Consider the following 19,319-nt stretch of genomic DNA (forward strand, 5'->3'; position numbering starts at 1 on the left):
AGAGGAAGAATGAGGAAGGGAAATAGACACAGTGACCATCAGTCAGAGGTGGTGAGAGGAGGGGAAAGGAAGAGAAGATGAAGAGGGAGAGAAGCAGCTGCCACTCGGTAGGAAACACACCTGTGGACACTGTGCACGTGTGGCTTTCATAGAAAGGTGTAAGGTTTCTAAAAAGCAAAGAAAATAAAAACAAATCCATCCAATTTAGTAATTTGTCCTAAATATTAATTGATCAGGTCTGATCACTCTGATGTCTACCTTCTCCTTTATTTCATTCATGTCTCATATTCTATGTCCTGCCTTTGTCTAAGGCTTCAGAAACACACCACAATTCAAACGGTCACATGGTGAACTGTTTAAATCATTTCAACTTCTTCTTCCTTGCCCTTCTGCACAAAACAGATGCCCTACAGTGTTAGCTCACCATTCGGTGCCTTTCAAAAAAATTTTAAAAACCTTTATTCTTAAAAGTACAGTTTTAGATTTACAGATAATTGAACACATAGTATATAGAGCTCCATACACCCACCACACTGCCTCTCCCCTCTCTCCCAAGCGCCATCTCCCCTGTTATTAACACCTTGCATCAGTGTGCCATGTTTGTTATAATGAATGAACAATATTGAAAAGTTGTTATGAACTACAGTCCCTAGATTAAGGGTCACCCTTTGTGTTGTACAGTTCCATGAGTTTTGACACACATATAGTGACATGTAGCCACCATTATGTACAGAACAGTCTCACCACCCTAAAAATCCTCTGAGCATCAGATTAGCTCTTAGTGGCTTTTTAAAATATTAACAGTTGTCAGAATAACGTCAATTTTTATGATGAAAAATGTTCCACAGGTGCTAAGTTTTGTTAGTCTCACTATTATGATCCCTATTAGAAATAATGAAAAAAATGAACCCTATATAAATAGCAAAAATCACAGAATTTTAAAGATAAAAAAGATCTGGAAGATTAGGAAATCCCACATTCTTCAAGACCCTGCCCTCCAGTCTCTCAGCTTTCTGTGTCGTTTATCTGCCGACTCCGCTGAGGAGAAAGAAAGAAATCGATAAAGAAAAACAAAGCAAAAAACAAATTTTGGTTCTAAGTAGTCCTCTTGAGCCGAATTTAATCAAGCATGGATTCTTTTTTATTGCCTATTTGCATCAGGAACATAATTACTACCTAGAGCCTAATTTGAGAATATTCATTAGAAATGAAAGATGTCATATCTAAGAACAGAATGGAATTCACTGAGGCTTTATTCTTGGGATATTTGTCGCATTAAGTCAGGACAAGCTGTGAGAGTAATAAATAAGTTCTGTATATTTTTCTTCTCTAAGACCATGGATTTCAGCCACACTTTATACCTATGTACTTTGCAACAAGGAAAAACAATTAAACACTCACCTTGAATATTTTGCCCTCAGATTGATTAGTCTTCAAAGTATAAATTGAGCAATTTTATCTAGATGAGTGAAAGACTATGGAGACTTCTAGAATGTCACGTTAGGTCCTTTACAAGTGAAGAATTGACTTTATAAAGCATTTCTATTCCTTCTCGTACCTTGACAATAGTGCTACTGTGACTCTGTTTTAAAGAGGATAATGGCATGTTTTACTTTGATTTGCACCTTTTTGTTTTAAGTACATTTACTTAATATTTCTCAGTCTCTTGAAAACTTTTGTCATTAATTAAGCTCAACCTTCATTTAAATCACCAGACCTATTTTATGAAGGCGACATGAGTATTTACTTGCAAACTCCTCAGAAAATTACTAATTTAACCTTACGTCAGATGATCCATTGTAGAACTCAAACTGGATTTCCCAGGCCCCTCAGAACGGCTCATAACTGTGTGTTTGTACATTTATCTGGGAAGATATTATCTAAGGGTAATTGTTCTTCCCAAAAGCTTTCTTTACCTCAAACAGCAATACTTTCAAAATTTTAATAAAAATGTGGCCAATTTGGTGAAAACCAAGTGACTTGTTTGTTTTAGCATGCGAATGAGATTAAGAAAATAAGTATTTTAACTATTGTTATTGATTATAAAAATCAGAAATTAAGAAAACAAACTTCTTTGTCCAAAGACATTTCTGCAAGTGAAATCGTCTGAAAAACTGACAGCTAGCCTCCCGTTTTAACCACTAAACCATAAGAAATGTAATATCATGGGCAAACATTTGAGCATTGTCACCTGCAGGAGTCCCCAACGCTGTAGCCCCATCACGGGCACAGATCAGGGGAAGGAGCCGGCACAGGGGAGACAGCTGTGCCCTCAGTGTCCTTCCTTCCTGGGTCAGAACTCAGTCCCAGCTGCTCGCTGTCTAGTCTTCTGGGGAAGCAGAGAATTCTTCTGGGGACACGACACATCAGGTGTTGAGGATGTCATCTTTCTTTATTAAACAAATGTTAGATCGTGTAACGTGCTTCTCAGGACAGGAGAAGCCGCCTCAAGGGAAGGCAGATCTTCTCCAGGAGCTGATGGTCATCCAGGGAGAGCAGAGTCAAGGGCTGCAGAGTGGCAGCCCGCTCCCGCTCTCCATCTCAGGGACACCTCGATCCCCACACCCCCACCCCGCTCCCGGTGCCCCCAGCGGTTCCCATTGTATCCTTGGAGGCCTGCGTATGCGCAGGACTGGCGCTCAGAGCGGCAGAGGGGCCAGCGAGCTGGAGAGTGCAGGGGCGCGTGCACTGGAGGCGTGGCCCCTGGTGCGGAGGTGGCTACCTCGGAGGTTTGTGGGGGGGATTGGTGGTTTCTGGATCCTTCCTCCAGGATTTTCAGCGCTGGGGAGCTCTCCTTTCTGCAGTGTGGAGGAGCGCTGGGCAGGAGGCGGCGCTGAGGTAGGTGGTGGGCGGCGGGCTCGGCGTGGAGATCTCCACGGCAGATGGCGGGAGCGTGGGGGGGAGGTCGGCGGATGGGGCCGGGGGACGGGGCTGCTGGCGGGCTGCCCCTGGCGGGAGAGCCGAACTCCGTCCCTTGGAGGAGCAGAGGAGCTCCACCTGGCTGGCCAGTCCCTCTGCCTTGGCGGGGCCCCACCCTGGCGTGGCCTCCTGCCCACCCAGCGGAGGTGCAGGGGGTGGCAGGGAGTCGCCTGCCCTCTGCGCGCACCCTTGAGTTCGTGCCCCCGGGGGCCCCGTCTATGCCAGGTCTCGACATCCCCGGGTGAACACTTTTCTTCAGAAGATGGACTGTGGTCAGCGCTCCTCTGCCTGACTCCTCTCAGGCTCTTCACTCCTCATTGCGTTCTTTAAACAAATAAACATTGCTACTTTCTTGGGACCACTTTTACAGAAAAGCCTAATCCCATTAATGGTTTCTGATAATTGACTCTATATTTGCAAGAGGAACTTTGAAGCCTGTGAATTGTTGTAAACTGCATTTAATGAAAGGAGCTTTAAACAGTCTTTGGTGCAAATTATGTAGCTTCCTAATAATAACTCACCTTCTGTTAACATAGACTGATGACTGATCAATTGATGATTGACATAATGTGTACGGAATTTTGGTTTCAGTGGAAAGGTTTTTCTTGGCAGTTGGTGTTAAAATTAAAATCGGATAAGGAGGAGGTTTTTAGAAGTAGTATGTAGTGTGTGTTTTGTCTCCATACTCATTTAAAATTGTAAGAATTTAGATTTGGAAAGCTCATAGAAGAAGAATTTTCAAATTTTGATTTGACTCAGAGGGTGAAAGGTTAAAAGGCCAAATACAGTAGGATTTCATTTATATGATATTCTAGAAAAGATAAACCATAGGGAAAGACAACAGATCGTTAGGTGCCATTAGTTTTAATATTTAATCATTTAGTTTATAATTTAATCATTAGTTTTAATATTTCTGATTAAAAAATACATTTTATTGATAGCATCCTAATTATACTTTTGGATGATACCAGAAATTCTGCAGTAGGAACAAATAACATCTTGGTTATTGGTGTCTTTGAAGTGTAAGTATTGTTGGTAATGAATCTAAATAAGCATTTTTGGATTTTGAACTACTGATTTTTTTACTAGATCCTGTTGGACATGGCATATTACAAGTTTCAAAAGGCTCTTTAAATTATTGTAGCAGGCTGAAGCTATTAAATTGTAATGTAAGATCTTTACAGATGAAACAGACAAAAATACAAAAAGCCTTTCATCATTTTACCTTTGTTAAAAAATGAAGTAGATCTTACCATATACATGAATGACTTTTGGCTAGACAGACCTGAACTTGACAAGATGGACTCATTAGTATGGTGAATTTGTTTTGGAATGTTAAAATGGGAGAGGACATATGTTTTACCTGAGGGTGACCCAAGTCAATATGGTAGGTTTCACTGTTTATACGCTCTTTCTGAGTTACGATCTTGATTAAACAGCTTGTCATAGACGTACCAAGAAATTTGGGCCATTTTATGTATCAATATTTTAAGATATCCTATTTCCCTGATAGTTTCTAATTTCAGGGTGTCTGGGAAAAACAGTTTCTGAACATAGGTACTGTGGAATATAATTTTTGATTGTTGACTTATTGAAGTATAGAATTGTAGAGTTGGAAATAATTTTAGTTGTTGTAGAGCCTAAACTCTTCATTTTCCAGGAAATGGAAAGTGAGTTTTCTCGAGTTAAGTCATCCATAGTCTGACTGCTACTTAGTGGCAGAGTTGGAACTATATGCTCAGATGCTTGTCTCCAGATTCCTAGTACAGTGCTGTCTGTGCTACGTACTATTAAGTAGACAAACCGGTGAGTTACCTTCTCAGATCATATATGTAGCCAGCAGGGTTGATTCTTTCCCATATGCATTTTTTCCTTTCTTTTTAAAATAACTACTAACTACAATTAATTCATTCTCCTACCATGTCTAATGACTATCCTTATGTGTGTCTCCTCGAGCACACGTGGACTCCCTAGAATGGACACCTGCCTGTGAGTGGATTGCTGGACCAGAGGCTGATGTGCCTCTGCAACTTGATGAGCTGCAGCCAAATCATCCTCTGAAGTTTTAACAATTTCCATTCCCACCAACAGTGTCTGAGTCATCCTTGCCCTGGGAATTGTCAGATTGGCATTGTCAGATTTTTAAAGTTTTGCCAATCTGATGAGTGAGAAATGACGTATTTGTTTTCCTCTTTGTACAACTGTTTTGACAAATGCATAGAGCTGTGTCACTACCAAAATTGAGATACAGAACACTTCCAGCACCCAGAACTCCCTTGAGCTGCTCTTTTGTAGTCAACTTTTCCCCCACCCTTAACCCCTGCCGACAAATGATCTGTTGTCTTTCCCTATGGTTTGTCTTTTCTCGAATATCATATAAATGGAATCCTACAGTATTTGGCCTTTTGAGTCTGGATTCTTTCATTTAGCACAGTACATTTATTTGAGAGTTCATCCATGTTGTTGACTGTATCAGCAGTTCCTTCTGTTTTATTGCTGAATGTAGTATCTATTGTGTGAATGTACCACAGTTGATCCATCCAGCAGTTGAAGGACATTTGAGTTATTTTCAGTTTTGTCTTTTTTAACTATAAATAAAGCTGCTATAAATCTTTTCAAACAAGTTTTTGTGTGAGCATTAGTCTTCTTCTCTTGGGTAAGCACCTAGAAGTGGAATTGCTGGGTCACATGGTATGTGTATGTTTATTTTAAAAACTGTTTGTGGTAGCAAAGTCATGGCCCACAAAGATGTCCTAATCCCTGGAACCTGGGAATATATTAGTTTACTTGGCAAAGGTGAATTAAATTTGCAGATGGAAATAAGGTTGCTAATCAACTGACTTTAAAATAGGGAGATTAGCCTGGGTTATCCAGGTGGGCCCAGTGCATCACAAAGACCCTTAAAAGGGAAAGAGAAGCAGCAGAGTAGAGAAAAAGATGCAACAAGGGAAGCAGGACCAGAGAGATGCCGCGTTCTTGGTCTTGAGGGTGGCAGAGGGGGGCCACAGCCTAAGGAATGTGGTGGTCTCTAGAAGCTTGAAAAGTCTAGGAAATGGATTAACCTTTAGAGTCCCCCAAAAAGAACCTAGCTCTGCCAACACCTTGATTTTAGCCCAAGGAGACCCGTGTCAGACTGCTAACCTACAGAACTGTAAAACAAAAAATCTAAGTTGATTTAAGCCATGAAATTTGTGCTAATTTGTTACAGCAGCATAACAAACTCCACTTTAAAACTGTTTTCCAGGGGCCGGCCCCGTGGCTTAGCGGTTAAGTGTGTCTGCTCCACCACTGGCGACCCGGGTTCGGATCCCGGGCACGCACTGACGCACCACTTCTCCGGCCATGCTGAGGCCGCGTCCCACATACAGCAAATATAAAGATGTGCAACTATGGCATACAACTATCTACTGGGGCTTTGGGGGAAAAAAAAGGAGGAGGATTGGCATGGATGTTAGCTCAGGGTTGATCTTCCTCACAAAAAAATAAATAAAACTGTTTTCCAAAGAGGCTGAACCACTTTGTGTTCCCACTAGTAGTGTAGGAGTGTTCCAGTTACTTTCTATCCTCATTAACACTTGGTATGTTCATCCTCTTTAATTCTAGTCATTCCAATAGGTACGTAGCAGTATCTCAGTGTGGTTTTTATGTGCATTTTTCTCATGATTAATGACGTCAACCATCTTTTCATGTGCTTATTTGCCATCTGTGTATCTTCTTTGGTGAAGTGTCCAAATCTGTGCCCATTTTAAACTTGGATTGTCTTATTGCTGAGCTTTGAGAGTTCTTTATAGTCCTGTCAGATATGTGATTTGCAAAGTTCTTCTCCCAGTCTGTGGCTTGCCTTCTCCATCCTCTCACCAGTGTCTTTGGAAGGTCTGTGTAACGTAACTCAAGAGGTTCAACATTACCTTATTTTCCTTCGTTGAGCAACAGAGCGATGTTGGAGCACCTGAGTCCAATCAGACCTTGATCAGAGTTGGGGCTGGGTCTCACTTTTAGTAAACCCAGCCCTTTCACTTTCCCCCATTCCTGTTTGCTCTGCTCCCCTTCCCCGCACAGGGGTCTGGTTTAAGTCTGGTAGATCTCTGTCTCTTCAGGTTTGGGATCCCACAGAAAATTCAGCTACGCCCTTCAGATATCTCAGCGCAGCTCTGCAGCCTCCTACCTTACATCGCTTCACAATATGGCAAACTCCCTGAAGGTCAGACTAGCAGTATGTTGGACTCAGGCCACTTCCACCACTTCTGGAGGTTTCCCTTTGTTTTGTGGAAGCTTTTGGCCTAGTTCCCCAGATTCCTGTGTGGCACCAAAACTTAGCACAGGTGCTGTGAGAAAGAGCAGCTGTGTGTCTGAAAGCCCTCAGGTTTCCTCTGCCACACCAGTCCTGCAGAATCACTACAAGTTTGACTAGTTTCCCTTTTCCCTAGCTGAGGCTCTGACTGAGCAAGCCAGATCCTCGGCAACCACCCAGAATCAGAAAACACCTCCAGGGGAAAGAAAGATAAAAATCCTTGCTCACATAAAAGACTTTTTCTTCTTTCTGGAATTTTAGTTGGTTGATTCTGAAGTTTTCTCACGCTCTAAAAATATATTTATAATTTATCTGGCTTTGTCCAGTTTTGCAGCAAAAGTGCTTTCCTGTCCTAGTCTCCTCTAAAACAGAAGTTCCCTTGTCATTAGTTTTTAACTCCATCAGTTATACATTGTCAATATTATTATTGTTTCATAAAGTCATGTTTTCAATGATTTATTTAGATGTTTACCCTTTTTTATCCTCACGATTCAAATTACCTCTTAGCATTTTTTCTTCTATCAGTTTCTTTCTTCTTAAAGTATATTGTTTTTTACTTTTTAAGTTTTTTCCTTGAGGAAGATTAGCCCTAGTCTAACATCTGTGCCAATCTTCCTCTATTTTGTATGTGGGTCACCACCATGGCATGGCTGATGAGTGGTGTAGGTCCACACCTGGGATCCAAACCCACGAACCCAGGCCTTGGAAGCGGAGTGTGCTGAACTTAAACCACTACACCAGGTGGCTGGCCCCCTGAAAGTACATTCTTTAGAAGTTCCTTAATGAGCATTTGTTCATGGTAATACTCTTAGTAAATGTTTGCATAAAAATATCTTTAAGTCACCCTAGTTCTTGAGATATGGTTTGATTGGATATACACTGAAAGTTATTTTCTCTCTGTACCTTGAAGATTTAATCCAACTCTCTCTTGCCTTCCATTGTTAAGAAATGTATCATAGGTCTAAATGTAAGTCTCTGTAAGTGTTCTGTTCCTCTGTGGGGCTTTGAATATCTTCTTTTGTATTTAGTGTTCTTTGCTTTCCCTGGATGGATCTGGCTCTAGATTTTTACTTTTTAATTGTGCTTGAGATGTATTCAGCTGCCTGAATCTAGAGTAGAAGTCTTTTATCAATTCTGTGACTTTCTGTTATTATGTCTGACTATTCCTTTAAATCATATATATATTTATATTATTTAATTCAAATATATATAAACATTCGCATTCATTATATATTCATTAAATATATATTTATATTATTTAATTCAATATATTATATTATTCAATATAGTGATTTGTATTATTCAAAAAATATACATATATTATTTATATATATAGTTTCCTCTACTTGACCAAACTCAAGCCAGGCTCCTTTGAGTCCTATTCCTGTCTAGGCCTCGATCTTGGCCTATAATAACTACAGCCTTTCAGCACAAATGATTTCACCCCCCCACACGCACATTATAAGACTTAAAGACTGACATAGTTTCTACCAGCTCAAATCCACATCCCCAGGATGACCCCTGCCCCCTTAAAGTGCCTGCCTGAGAAAGCTCAAGGCAGCCAAAAGAATTGACTGTTCTGGCCAACACTCGATCCTTGGCCCCAGACATCCCTTTCTTAGAGCATTTACCCAAAAGTGCTTACAACTGTGGATCTTTCCTCTGTCCTTTTGAGTTGTATGTGTGTCTCCTATAACTCAGAAGTGCATTTCTCAAGGTCCTGAGAGCCATTCCTTGAGATGAGCACAGGGTGTCTGTCTCCCAGACTCTGTGAGAGGAGAGAAGTGAAACTTGGATCATTTCCAACTAACAGACATAACTGGCCAGATCACACTGCACTGACCGACACTCTGTAACTTTTCCCTCCCTGACTCTACTGAGCCCCTGCTCACCCCTCTGCCTGCTCCCTCATTCTCCCTTCCAAATGCCCAGTCATCTCTGTACAAATCAAATTGAGTTCAGTTCACCCTGTTCCCTCTTCCCTATTGCAGTGGTATATGCCTGATTAAAATCTGTCCTGACCACTTGAACTAGAGTCTGGCTTTGTGTATACTCTACATTTAACACACATACAGATAATCTCAGGCATATGCATAGATATGCATATACTGACTTACCCATGGGCCCTCCAGGACCAGTTCAACTGACCTCATCTTATCAACAGAGTAGTTAAGAGTTTTCTTTCAGGAACTGAGACCCCTCGTCCAGTTCAGACTAGTTGAGACCACCAACTCATCAACTGGGAGTTCACAAATGCTTTATATGTGACCTTTTTGACATCAAGGAGCTAAAAACTCCAATCTCTGATCATGGTAACACTGCCAATTTGTGAACACACATCCGATGAAGAGCCATGAAGCTTGACTTTGCTTGCGCAGCTCATCAATTACCTCACTTCTCCTTACCTCCAATCATGTACCTCCACACTTCAGACCACCCTTCCCTTTATCCCATAAATTGTGCCCCACGACCTGGATCAGGGAGACAGATCTGAAACAGACACATGCCTCCTGTCTTCTTGCAGATCAATCTCACAAAATAAAGCTACACTTCATTTCCCAAAAGCTGATGCCAGAATAATTGGCTCTTTTAATGTGCATTGGGCAAGAGAACCCCAATATTGTGCAGTAACATCAATACATATATATGCACTTACTGGTTGTTTTATCTTTTTTATTTTCTTTGCTGAGGAGGATTCACCCTGAGCTAACATCTGTGCCAACCTTCCTCTATTTTGTATGTGGGTTGCCACCACAGCCTGGCCACTGATGAGTGGTGTAGGTCCACGTGCAGGAACTGCACCTGGACCACTGAAGTGGAGTTCTCTGAACTTAACCACTAGGCCATGGGACCGGCCCATCTCTAAACGTTTTGAAGATGTTACTAAATATGCAATTGAAGTTTCACTATGATCTCTGGATTTCCCTGCTGCTCCTTTAGTCCCTCACTTCAGTGTATGTGTTTCTTGCTCCATCTTTAATGCTAGAAGAATTCCTCAAATATCAAGTGGTCCTTTGCTACCTGTTCATATTTCTGTGATGGGAAGAAAACAGCTGAGTAGGATCTCTGTGGGTCTGATGGGGCCTGTGAATGTCTGGACTCAATGTTTCTTCAGGGGTGTTAGGTGTTGAACTAGTAACAGGCAAACAATGTTGGTGCCCACAATGATCTCTAACAGCATACTTATTCCACACAATCCCACAATGACAGACATCCTCTGAACACGTGGAAATGCTGACAGTGCACAGCCACACTCACATACATACTATTTGCAAATGACCATCTGCATTCAGACTATAAACTACACACTGATACTCAGAACATACACACAAACTCACACACACATACAGACCACTCACTGTCTCAGAGCCCACAGTGACTTGAACTCTCTAAACACACATGTCAACAAAACACACCTTCACATAGATGCCATAGTAGCCGTGCACCCTGTGACCATACAGAATTGCTGAACACACACACATCCACACAACAAGGAACGTGGTCATGCACGTGTGGGCTTGATCAGGAGATTTTTCACACCTCAGCATGAACATGCACACCCTAGGGCGAGAGGGAGAGGCAGAGGGCACAGGGACAAAATGTGGGGAGCAGTCAGGAGGCACTTGCAGGGCTGGCTCCATGGTTTAGCGGTTAAGTGCGCGCGCTCCTCTGCTGGCGGCCTGGGTTCACATGCCCAGCGCACAACAATGCACTGCTTCTCTGGCCATGCTGAGGCCAAGTCCCACATACAGTAACTAAAAGGATGTGCAGCTATGACATACAACTATCTACTGGGGCTTTGGGGCAAAAATAAATAAATAAAATTAAAAAAAAAAAGAAGGCACTTGCATAAAGCAAATATGATACCTGCAAGGCTGGTTGCTAAGTGACATATGACTCAAGGATATGAGGAGCCAAGAGGATCTGAAATGGTACAAAGGAGATGACTATAGATAGTTGTATGTAATAGCTGCACATCTTTCTAGTTGCTGTATGTGGGACGAGGCCTCAGCATGGCCGGAGAAGCGGTGTGTCGGCGCGCGCCCGGGTTCCGAACCTGGGCTGCCAGTGGCGGAACGCGCGCACTTAACCGCTAAGCCAAGGGGCCGGCCCAGACCAGGAGCTTTCAAAAGGTTACAATGCGGCATTTTGAACCTCATCCCTTGGGAACACCCTGTAAGACAAAGGCCAGATGAATCGCTTGGCACTTGTGAGTTATCCTCTCCTTTCTGATGGCTGCAGTGTCACCCAGACACACAGGTTGGACTCTGCCAGGGAGACCTTCTCAGGACAGCCAGAAGCTGAGGATGAGTCCTGGTTCCCAGCATCCCAGGCCCTTCCTGACACGGGAGAGCCATGCAACAAAGAATAGAAAAATGCAGATCTACAAGTAGATACCTTATTTGAGAACATAGACATAAAAACGCTTTTGAAATAGTATTTTGGAATCTATTGGAATATTACACAAAAGGATTATCCACTTTAAGTAGGTTTTACCCTGACTGTGAGGGCAAAACCTGAATCATCCCGTGACATTGATAACTCCCTGCTGACTTTAAAGTACAAATAAATAATGTACATAGTAAAGGAAAAGAGAGTACAGCATGAAAAAGGAAGATCTCCCTTCTCTCCTCACCTGAAAGCCAACCTCTCACCTCAGAAAGAAACTGCTGTCTATATTTTCTATGTCACATAGCGGAGTTTAATGAAAGAAAAGTATTGGTATATTTTAAAGTTTCAAGAATTCAAAGCAAGGAAACATTAGCGACGCTGCCAAGAGACCTCACTGAGGTGCCTGCTCCATTTCATCTGCTGTCAGGATGTCCTTCTTGGCCCCTCACTTTCTCTGCCTCGCTAGCAAGTGTGTCCGCCATCAGTGCTATCACCAGTCTCTCTCCTGTGCTCCTCACTGCCCTTTCCTCCTTCCTGATACCTTCCTCAGTCACCAGAAATTGTTGGCAGTGGAGCTGTGGAATGCCCAGAGCAGCTCCTGGAATCATCCCTGCCAAATCTGAAGACCAGCAGGAGTGGCATGGGACTTGGAGTGCAGACCACCTGCGAGCACACCTGGCAGGGATTCACCTGTGACTAAGTGCAAGTTTTTCCAACGCTTTGGCAAGATTGAAAGGACTTACCAGTTGTCCTGCACTGCTGCAGGCCTGGAGTCCTTGCGGTCTCTCGGGCCAGCAGACCTGGTGGGGCTGGACCAAGGTGTCCTCCCCGAGGCCCGTCATTGCCAGGATGGGATGGGATTCTAGTAACCGGCCTCTTGAATATGTCACTGGACAGCCTCAAAGGGATGGAGATGCTTAAACCAGGCTTTGGTTTGGACTGGTTCCCACAGTCATGCTGCTTCCTCTGTGAAGATGTGACCATCATCCTTCTTATCATCCTTCTTTTCCTCTTACCCTACAAAAATAAATCATGAAAGTGGGTCAAATGATAAAGGAAGCCTGCCTTTTTAGGACAATTGTCCTGGCTGTTTTGTACTTCCACCCTCCCTCTGTCCTCTGGGGATAGATCTGACCTGTGTCCCGGGATGTCATCAGGCAGATTTGCATCAAGAACAGAACGCTCAAGGTCAAAACTCAAGGCTACTCCAGATCATTTCTCTCCCTCCATCCTGTCAACACCCCCTCCTTGTTTGAGTGTGATTCTATTCTCTTCTTGTCCTTGTCACTCTCAACCGCACAAGTCCTGACACTCCCCCTCAGGACAGTCGGTCCCCAGTCCTTTACTAAATCCCAAATCCTACCATTTCTGTGTTTTCTGACTACTCATTTGCTTAATCCATTGACCACTCAGTGTTCATAGAAGTTAAATCAATAGTGACCTTATCAACCACCCCGTTAGCAACTTACTCCCATATCCCAGATGTTCACATAATCCAAATGGTGATGTTCAAAAGTAAATAATTCATATTCACCCACCACAATTTCCTGATCTCTAATATTTTTATTCAAACACTCATGCAGTAGATACCTGTCCCTCAAGATCAGAAATAATGCCAGATCACCAATCCTCACCTTAATTTCCTCCTACACCTATCAATCCTGGATTCCATGGGACTATGATCTCAATAATTTCCTTGGAATAATAAAAAATTCCTTACCACTCATTTATGTTGTAAACCTCCAAACCCAGAAGATCCTGATTATCTGCCATGCCGTAGCTACTGCTGATCTTACAACAAGCTGAAGAAAAAGCAGAAAACGTGATCTTTTGGTACCACTGTAAATACAAAACCATCTGCATCAACTGGGAAGCACCCATAATGCCTGGAAATTTTGTTCTCTTTTTTTGTGTTGGCTCAAAAGCAAAAAGACACATCAATTTAAAAAATGGGCAAGGGAACAGAATAGACTTTTTCCAATGAAGACATGCAAGTGCCCAACAGGTGTATGAAAAGGTGTTTGGCATCACTAATGATCAGGGAATGCAAATCAAAACCACAATGAGCTATCACTTCACACCTGTTAAGATGGCGATTATCAAAATAACTAAAGATGACAAATGTTGGTGAGGATGTGGAGAAAAGGAACCCTTGTGGGAATGTAAACTAGTACAGCCATTATGGAAAACAGTATGGAGGTTCCTCCAAAAATTGAAACTAGCATGTGATCCAGCAATCCCACTTCTCGTATATACCCACAGGAATTGAAATCAGGGTCTCGAAGAGATACCTGCACTCTAATGTTCATTGCAGCTAATTCACAATAGCCAAGATACGGAAGTAACCGTATCTAAATGTCACTGATGGATGAATGGATAAAGAAATGGAATATTAGTCAACCTTGAAAAAAGAAGGAATTCCTGCCATTTTTGACAACATGGATGGACCTAGAAGACATTATGCTAAGTGAAGTAAGGCAGACAGAGAAAGGCAAATACTCATTTATATGTGGAATCTTAAATAGTCAAACTCATACAAGCAGAGGTTAGAATGGTGGTTGCCAGGGGCTGGGGGATGGAGAAATGGGGAGCTGATGGTCAAAGGATACAAAGTTTCAGTTATCAAGATAAATAAGTTCTGGAGATCTAGGATATGGCATAGTGCCTACAGCTAACAAGACTGTATTGCACACATCACATTTGCTAATAGAGTAGATATTATGTTAAGAGTTCTTACCACAGAATAATAGTAATAAAGGAGGTGAGAGAAAACTTTGGGAGGTGATGGATATGTTTGTGGCCTTGGTGGTGGTGACAGTCTCAAGGGTGTGTACTTATGTCCAAATTCATCAAGCTGTATATGGAAAAGTATGACATCATCGTTGATTCCTCTGCACCTTGAAATACGCCATGTCCTCATCACAAGAGAAAAAAAATTGTAACTGTGTATGGGGACGGATGTTAACTGGACTTACTATGGTGATCATTTCAACATATATACAAACATTGAATCATCATGTTGTACCCCTGAAACTAATATAATGTTGTATGTCAACTTTACCTCAATAAAAAAAACACAACAGACAAAACCATTTGAATATTGTAAATGAGTTCAGTGAATCCCTGAAAATGCCCCATTCCCATATGAGAGTTACAAGAAGCAGAGAGGATGAAGTAAGATGGAAGAAAGTTGTACAAAACAGTATTCAAATTAAAATCATTTAAGTTGCTATCAGCTCCTTGTGGCAGAGTTCTGTGAGCACGGATCTTCTTTAACATTTTTCCTGGAAAAGCATACTTTCAGATCCAACCCATGATAGTTTCATCGTTGGCTCTAATAAGAAAATTTCAACTTAATAAATAAAACCAAAAGCATCCCTTATGTATGAATAAAGTTAGTGAACTTTACAGAGAAAAGAGCCTATTTGCACAATCTCAATAAAGGAAACAGAAGAACTGAATGATGATGGAGTCTCATTCAAGCTTATCTTTGAAAGCCAGTAAGACCAGGTTATCTTTTCAAGGATGTGTGTAGAGCTGTGAGCCTTGGAAGATAGAAATAGTGGCCTCCTCTGGAGCAAAGGGCAGGCTTGCTTACTGCCCAGTATAATAAAACTAACACCCCCCCGGGGCAAAGTTCAGCAGACATCCTGCCCGTTATCAAAGATTTGAGTTCCTTCAGCTCTGAGTTCTTGCAACCCTCTGCATGTCACCTCGCCCACTGTGTATCACCCTGTAGGAAGTGGGATTTAGTGAACTGGTGCAAATGCTGATACTCTGGCCACTGCCATTGCTGTGTCATTAAGTCCTTTGTCTCTGACCCATGGGTCTCATGTCTTTTGCCAGCATCTATAAGACCATGGTAGGCTAACTTATTGGTTTGCAGGTAAGGGACAATATCAGGCCTTTACAGTTCCTGACAAGCCCTTAAAGTAACTGGTAGTCTTAGGAACAGAGAGCTATCCAGAACTTAGGCATGGGTGGTCTTCATAGAAGACTTCATAAGTCTCTGAAACTTCAGTAAGTCTCTCTGACCTCTTTTACTTCGACCCCAAGTAGAAGGAAAGGCACCAAGCTATTATAGACCTAGGGCTTGTGCAAGTCACCTGGAGACCTAGTGACCAGAAACTTCCCATGGGGAGCAGAGACAGATGGGCATATTTCCAAAATGGACCCATGTGCCTGTCATCCACCAGATAGTACATTATCTTAATTTATGATGATTTGATTCATTAAAATCTTGTGATGGGCCAAAAATACACTTCTAAGAGGAGTGAGGCACATGGCAGTTGTAAGCAGATGAACACATTTGGTGAATATCCAACTCTGAACTAAACTTAGTGTTCTAATCAATTAAAAGGTACAACAAATTTAATTAGGTCAATTAAATGATATTTAATGGTATACCTGATTATTACTCTGCAATAATGAACAAGCAGCTAATATAAATAACTATAATTGGTCTTTAAAATATGATAGTCAAGACTGTTTGAGATAAGCTGGAGAGAAGGAAGGGGAGAAATAGATAAAAGATAGCTGCTCTGAAGCCACTCTCAAGACCTCTAGATCTACATGTAACCCAGGAGATCGAGGCAGATAGCTGTGTGCCTAGATCCTCCTGCACTGTGCTTCTCAGGGATGTCACGGGGCTGAAGCAGCTTCCTGAATCGTGTTTACACGTCCATGTGTGCAATACCCCTGACCATGGGGGTGAACCACCATTCATTCATCCCTTACACCCCTCTAATTAACAATTAGATTTCAGAATCATTGTATCACTACATGATAATTTATTCTTCAAACCTGTAGGATGCCGAGCTAAAAGAAAATTAAATTTCAATGGCTTATTTTCTTTGAAGGACCAAGATGTTCTTTCACACTTGGAATCCGGATTAGAGGATAAATCCATCAAATCAATGGAAACAACTTAAGAAATGGACAGAGGGATATTTCATTCATATGTACACAGTTTGCACTGTGGCAAAAATAGAGTTATATTTTTAAAAATTAGAATTTTTTGAAATTTTATTGATATTAAAGACTTTGTTCTGCTTATACTCCCTTTGGTTTACCAAATCAAACTCACTCTTTAACAGGCATTTCTAGCATTGAGTGCTAATAACAGCAGCTTTTTTAAATTCTTAAGTTTCCCAGGTCAAAGACCAAGGGCAGAGGTCATCGAGAGGTCAAGTCTAATCTACCTGTGGATGTGGCAGCCTTAACTATGGATGTTCAAGCCAGACATTGCCAGCAGAGCCACATCTCATCACCCACAGGTGAGTTTTAACTAGTAATCACAGATACTTGAGGATATAAAAAGAAATTCTTTATTAAGAACCAAAGGTATAGATTCCTATCTTGGGTTCATTACTTTGAATTTTTGACCCAAATCATATATATCGATTAGACCATGTTCAATTCTATGATCTTTAGAAGATGCAGCCTACAGCTGAAGAGAAACAGATATGACACCAATATCTTATCCTCTCTGAAGCCCAACTGAGAGCCCCTGGAGTCAGAAGTTTTCAAGACAAGAAAAAGTCATCCTTCTTCGGAACAGAGAGAGTTGAGGCTAGTCAAACATTCAACTTTAAATTGTTAACATGACTTGTTAGAATGTGATGGAGCAAGCAGAATACCTTCTAAGTTTCATGATTTTTCTCCAGAATACTGAGATGGATGACCTTGAAGGCCAGTTTCCCCATTAATGTCTTTATTCAGTGAAAAAATTAATTTCCCTATAAATTAATTCCCATAAAAATGTTGAAAATATCATAGTCTCTGACTAAAAGGAAACAAAACAAATTGAGCAGTTGAATAGCAGTGTAATAAATTCCATACAAGGATCTCACTGCAGCATTATGTATAATAGTGAAACTGGATGTAATCCCAACTCTATCAAAGAAGAAATAAACAGATCATGGTATTCCTGTTCTTTGGAGTACCTCTAAAACATCTAAAAAACTAAGTTAGAGTGACGTGCACGGATAAGGAGAGACAGCTATGATATATGGTTTGAGAAACAGCAAATTGCAAAACGATGTAGTTATGTAATTTATGTTAAAAAAACTTTGTGTATTTATAAATTCATAGGCAATGTCCAGAAGAATAAGCCGCAACCTCTTAACAATAGTTCCTTCTGACTAGAGGAGTGAGTTTGCAGGGAAGGGGTTGGAAGGGGAAGGTTTCACTTTACTCTACATAGATCTGTGTAATTTGACTTTTTTTACAGTATGTATTTCTTTCATAATTAGAAAAATGAGTGATGTGACCGTTTGGTGCAGGGCAACAATATTATGTTCACCAGTCTCTGTACTGTATGTTACTGCACAGCACGGACTGTAAGAGAAAGCCCAGAGGAGCAATGAAGACAAAGAAGACATGACACCTGCAAAAAGTCAGTGGAGTATTTCTACATAACAAACCTTCCAGGTGAATGACGGTCAGTATCTTCCACTGCTCCAGCTCTCGCAATGAACCTAGAACCTGCCCAGGGTAAGCCTGAGGACCACGCCCCGCTAGTCCACTCCCCGCCCAGGGCCTGTTTGTGCAGGGTGACTTCCATCAAGCAGACAATGGACTCAGGATGGGGCCTGTGCCTTTGGAGAGGCTGGCAGAGAGGCGCAAAGTGGAACACCAGCCAAGTGCACACACCTGAGAGGCAGAGTTCCAGGAGGAGACTCAAAATGTACCAAGAAACTGTGTGAAGTGAAGGAAGCTACTCGACCTCTCTGAACCTCAGTGTCCTCCCCTGTAAAATGGGTGTCACAGGCCTACTTCACAGAGCTGTTGGGAAAGATACATAAAAGTGCCTGTGACAGCCAGTGTCCACATTATTAACAAAGTCGTATCCGACTTCAGAATAATCGATGAAAAGAATAATCTTGATGAGACCAAAGATGAGATGCCCAGCTTCGTAAGCAGCCCCAGCAGCATGAGAAGGAGAGGACCTCTGAGTAAGCAGGGTTCTTCACAGCGCCACTGGAGAGGACGAACACGGGCTACAACGGTATAAGTGGGTGTTGTGTAGTGACTCGTTTAGAGATCGTGGGTCCCTAAAGACACTGTCAAATACAGTTACACACAGTGGCTCCTAGGAAACAACTACAAAGCAATCAATGCAACAGTTAGGAATGGGAAGGGGGTGAGCAGAGGAGGGTCAGAGGCACAAAATATGATGGAAGACACTGAACCACGACGAGCGCCCAGCTCTCAACAGCTGCTGTGGTTGCGCCAGGAGCTCAAACGTCTGAGACAGCCATTGCGGGGACTGCTGGGAGCACAGTGGTCACTGCAGCCACACCCCAACAGCAGTGCATCAGAGCACACAGACCCCGAGACTTTCATCTCCATTAATCCTTGTTTCAAGATGATGAATAGCCTCATGTTACAATGTCTCCTTCCAACCCTTGTGGACGAGCGTCATCAGAACCCCCTGAAGAGGGCACAGGCCAGAGTAGGATGGAACACTGGGGGCTGGGGGAGCGGCGCTGCACCTGACTACACGGACTATCACCCGGGCCTGTTGAACACGAGAGAAGAACCCGAGGATGTGGTCTAACGAGACTTCCCCGTCTTGCCACGTTCAGGGACACTACAGAGTTTCTTGTCCTTCCTTTACAAAAATATTAAGGAATTCATGTGTCATTAATTCATAAAGAGGCAAATTCTTGACAAAGTGACAGAGTCCAGTTTCCATGACCAGGTTTTTCAGTTG

This window comes from Diceros bicornis, unplaced genomic scaffold (genome assembly GCF_020826845.1).
Source record: "Diceros bicornis minor isolate mBicDic1 unplaced genomic scaffold, mDicBic1.mat.cur scaffold_235_ctg1, whole genome shotgun sequence".
In the NCBI taxonomy this organism is placed as follows: Eukaryota; Metazoa; Chordata; class Mammalia; order Perissodactyla; family Rhinocerotidae; genus Diceros; species Diceros bicornis.